The sequence below is a fragment of the Lepidochelys kempii genome, unplaced genomic scaffold (genome assembly GCF_965140285.1).
Source record: "Lepidochelys kempii isolate rLepKem1 unplaced genomic scaffold, rLepKem1.hap1 scaffold_83, whole genome shotgun sequence".
Lineage (NCBI taxonomy): Eukaryota > Metazoa > Chordata > Testudines > Cheloniidae > Lepidochelys > Lepidochelys kempii.
The window spans coordinates 42,710-47,500 of NW_027621939.1; positions in this window are offsets into that span (position 1 = coordinate 42,710).

The window sequence follows — 4,791 nt, forward strand, 5'->3', positions numbered from 1 at the left end:
GGGGCCGGACGGACCCCGATCAGCCCGGGTACCCCTGCCCCGGGGCTCGGGGCTTCCGGACACCAGGTCAACCCGGAGCCTTCCCCCCGCGGGCTGGGGCCGGACGGACCCCGCTCCGCCCGGGTCCCCCTGCCGCGGGCTCGGGGCTTCCTTCCCGTCCGGACACCATGTCAAGCCGGAGCCTGCCCCCCGCCGGACAAGCCCCCCAGGCCACCCTGCGATGCCGTGGTCACGGATCGGGACCCTGGAAGTCTTTTTTAAAAATTTTCAGCGACCCCAAAAGGGGATCTGAGGGGCATCCAGACCACTCTCCGGACCCAAAAAAAAAAAAAAACGGAAAAAAGGATCGGGGCCACCCGAGGCAGGGGAGTCACCGGGTCAACCCGGCGCCTGTGCACGAGAGGTCCCGCCGGCCAGCCTGAAACGCCCCGCCAGGGATCGGGGCCCTGGAAGTCTGAAATTTTTTTTCACCGACCCCATACGGGGTGGCGGGGGAAGGCATCCCTACCACTCTCCGGCCAAAAAATGAAAAAAAAAAAAAAAAACGGGAAAAAGGATCGGGGCCACCCGAGGCAGGGGAGTCACCGGGTCAACCCGGCGCCTGTGCCCGAGAGGTCCCGCCGGCCAGCCTGAAACGCCCCGCCAGGGATCGGGGCCCTGGAAGTCTGAAATTTTTTTTCACCGACCCCATACGGGGTGGCGGGGGAAGGCATCCCTACCACTCTCCGGCCAAAAAATGAAAAAAAAAAAAAAACGGAAAAAAGGATCGGGGCCACCCGAGGCAGGGGAGTCACCGGGTCAACCCGGCGCCTGTGCCCGAGAGGTCCCGCCGGCCAGCCTGAAACGCCCCGCCAGGGATCGGGGCCCTGGAAGTCTGAAATTTTTTTTCACCGACCCCAAACGGGGTGGCGGGGGAAGGCATCCCTACCACTCTCCGGCCAAAAAATGAAAAAAAAAAAAAAACGGAAAAAAGGATCGGGGCCACCCGAGGCAGGGGAGTCACCAGGTCAACCCGGAGCCTGCACCGCGGGCTGGGGCCGGACGGACCCCGATCAGCCCGGGTACCCCTGCCCTGGGGCTCGGGGCTTCCGGACACCAGGTCAACCCGGAGCCTGCACCGCGGGCTGGGGCCGGACGGACCCCGATCAGCCCGGGTACCCCTGCCCTGGGGCTCGGGGCTTCCGGACACCAGGTCAACCCGGAGCCTGCACCGCGGGCTGGAGCCGGACGGACCCCGATCAGCCCGTGTAACCCTGCCCTGGGGCTCGGGGCTTCCGGACACCAGGTCAACCCGGAGCCTGCCCCCCGCGGGCTGGGGCCGGACGGACCCCGCTCCGCCCGGGTCCCCCTGCCGCGGGCTCGGGGCTTCCTTCCCGTCCGGACACCATGTCAAGCCGCAGCCTGCCCCCCGCCGGACAAGCCCCCCAGGCCACCCTGCGACGCCGTGGTCACGGATCGGGACCCTGGAAGTCTTTTTTAAAAATTTTCAGCGACCCCAAAAGGCGATCTGAGGGGCATCCAGACCACTCTCCGGACCCAAAAAAAAAAAAACGGAAAAAAGGATCGGGGCCACCCGAGGCAGGGGAGTCACCGGGTCAACCCGGCGCCTGTGCCCGAGAGGTCCCGCCGGCCAGCCTGAAACGCCCCGCCTGGGATCGGGGCCCTGGAAGTCTGAAATTTTTTTTCACCGACCCCAAACGGGGTGGCGGGGGAAGGCATCCCTACCACTCTCCGGCCAAAAAATGAAAAAAAAAAAAAAAAAACGGAAAAAAGGATCGGGGCCACCCGAGGCAGGGGAGTCACCGGGTCAACCCGGCGCCTGTGCCCGAGAGGTCCCGCCGGCCAGCCTGAAACGCCCCGCCAGGGATCGGGGCCCTGGAAGTCTGAAAATTTTTTTCAACGACCCCAAACGGGGTGGCGGGGGAAGGCATCCCTACCACTCTCCGGCCAAAAAATAAATAAAAAAAAAAAAACGGAAAAAAGGATCGGGCCCACCCGAGGCAGGGGAGTCACTGGTTCAACCCGGAGCCTGTGCAGAGAAGTCCGCCAGGCCAGCCTGAAACGCCGCGGCCAGGGATCGGGTCCCTGGAAGTCTGATTTTTTTCCCACCGACCCAAAACGGGGTGGCGGGGGGGAGGCATCGCGACCACTCTCCGGCCAAAAAAGGAAAAAAAAAACCGGAAAAAAGGATCGGGGCCACGCGAGGCAGGGGAGTCACCAGGTCAACCCGGAGCCTGCACCGAGGGCTGGGGCCGGACGGACCCCGATCAGCCCGGGTACCCCTGCCCTGGGGCTCGGGGCTTCTGGACACCAGGTCAACCCGGAGCCTGCACCGCGGGCTGGGGCCGGACGGACCCCGCTCAGGCCGGGTACCCGTGCCCCGGGGCTCGGGGCTTCCTTCCCGTCCGGACACCATGTCAACCCTGTGCCTGCCCTCGCCAGACAAGTCCCCCAGACCAGCCTGCGGCGCCGTGGTCAGGGATCGGGACCCTGGAAGTCTGAAAAAAATTTTTCACCGACCCCAAAAGGGGTTCTGGGGGGGCATCCAGACCACTCTCCGGACCCAAAAAAAAAAAAACGGAAAAAAGGATCGGGCCCACCCGAGGCAGGGGAGTCACCGGGTCAATCCGGAGCCTGTGCAGAGAAGTCCGCCAGGCCAGCCTGAAACGCCCCGGTCAGGGATCGGGCCCCTGGAAGTCTGAAACAAAATTTTCAACGACCACAAAAGGGGTGCCGGGGGGGCATCCCGACCACTCTCCGGCCAAAAAACGGAAAAAAAAAAAAACGGAAAAAAAGGATCGGGGCCACCCGAGGCAGGGGAGTCACCAGGTCAACCCGGAGCCTGCAGCGCGAGCTGGGGCCGGTCGGACGCCTTCTCCGTGCGGGTCCCCCTGCCACGGGGTCGGGGCTTCGTTCCCGTCCGGACACCAGGTCAACCCGGAGCCTCCCCCGCGGGCTGGAGCCGGACGGACCCCACTCCACCCGGGTCCCCCTGCCCCGGGGCTCGGGGCTTCCTTCCCGTCCGGCCACCAGGTCAACCCTATACTTTCAATGGGTTGACCTGGTGGCCGGTTTGCTTTTCGGCCACCAGGTCAACCCTATACTTTGAACGGGTTGACCTGGTGGCCGCTTTGCTTTTCGGCCACCAGGTCAACCCTATACTTTGAACGGGTTTACCTGGTGGCCGCTTTGCTTTTCGGCCACCAGGTCAACCCTATACTTTGAACGGGTTGACCTGGTGGCCGGTTTGCTTTTCGGCCACCAGGTCAACCCTATACTTTGAACGGGTTGACCTGGTGGCCGGTTTGCTTTTCGGCCACCAGGTCAACCCTATACTTTGAACGGGTTTACCTGGTGGCCGGTTTGCTTTTCGGCCACCAGGTCAACCCTATACTTTGAACGGGTTTACCTGGTGGCCGGTTTGCTTTTCGGCCACCAGGTCAACCCTATACTTTGAACGGGTTTACCTGGTGGCCGGTTTGCTGTTCGGCCACCAGGTCAACCCTATACTTTGAACGGGTTGACCTGGTGGCCGGTTTGCTGTTCGGCCACCAGGTCAACCCTATACTTTGAACGGGTTTACCTGGTGGCCGGTTTGCTTTTTGGCCACCAGGTCAACCCGGTTCCTGCCCCCGCGGGCTGTGGCCGGGCGGACGCCGCTCCGTCCGGGTGCCCCTGCCCCGGGCTTAATACTCCTCCGGCCACCAGGTCAACCCGGTTCCTGCCCCCGCGGGCTGGGGCCGGGCGGACGCCGCTCCGTCCGGGTGCCCCTGCCCCGGGCTTAATACTCCTCCGGCCACCAGGTCAACCCGGTTCCTGCCCCCGCGGGCTGTGGCCGGGCGGACCCCGCTCCGTCCGGGTGCCCCTGCCCCGGGGCCCCGGACTTAATTCTCCTCCGGCCACCAGGTCAACCCGGTTCCTGCCCCCGCGGGCTGGGGCCGGGCGGACGCCGCTCCGTCCGGGTGCCCCTGCCCCGCGGCCCCGGGCTTAATTCTCCTCCGGCCACCAGGTCAACCCGGTTCCTGCCCCCGCGGGCTGGGGCCGGGCGGACGCCGCTCCGTCCGGGTGCCCCTGCCCCGGGCTTAATACTCCTCCGGCCACCAGGTCAACCCGGTTCCTGCCCCCGCGGGCTGGGGCCGGGCGGACCCCGCTCCGTCCGGGTGCCCCTGCCCCGGGGCCCCGGGCTTAATTCTCCTCCGGCCACCAGGTCAACCCGGTTCCTGCCCCCGCGGGCTGGGGCCGGGCGGACCCCGCTCCGTCCGGGTGCCCCTGCCCCGCGGCCCCGGGCTTAATTCTCCTCCGGCCACCAGGTCAACCCGGTTCCTGCCCCCGCGGGCTGGGGCCGGGCGGACCCCGCTCCGTCCGGGTGCCCCTGCCCCGCGGCCCCGGGCTTAATTCTCCTCCGGCCACCAGGTCAACCCGGTTCCTGCCCCCGCGGGCTGGGGCCGGGCGGACCCCGCTCCGTCCGGGTGCCCCTGCCCCGGGGCCCCGGGCTTAATTCTCCTCCGGCCACCAGGTCAACCCGGTTCCTGCCCCCGCGGGCTGGGGCCGGGCGGACCCCGCTCCGTCCGGGTGCCCCTGCCCCGCGGCCCCGGGCTTAATTCTCCTCCGGCCACCAGGTCAACCCGGTTCCTGCCCCCGCGGGCTGGGGCCGGGCGGACCCCGCTCCGTCCGGGTGCCCCTGCCCCGGGGCCCCGGGCTTAATTCTCCTCCGGCCACCAGGTCAACCCGGTTCCTGCCCCCGCGGGCTGTGGCCGGGCGGACCCCGCTCCGTCCGGGTGCCCCTGCCCC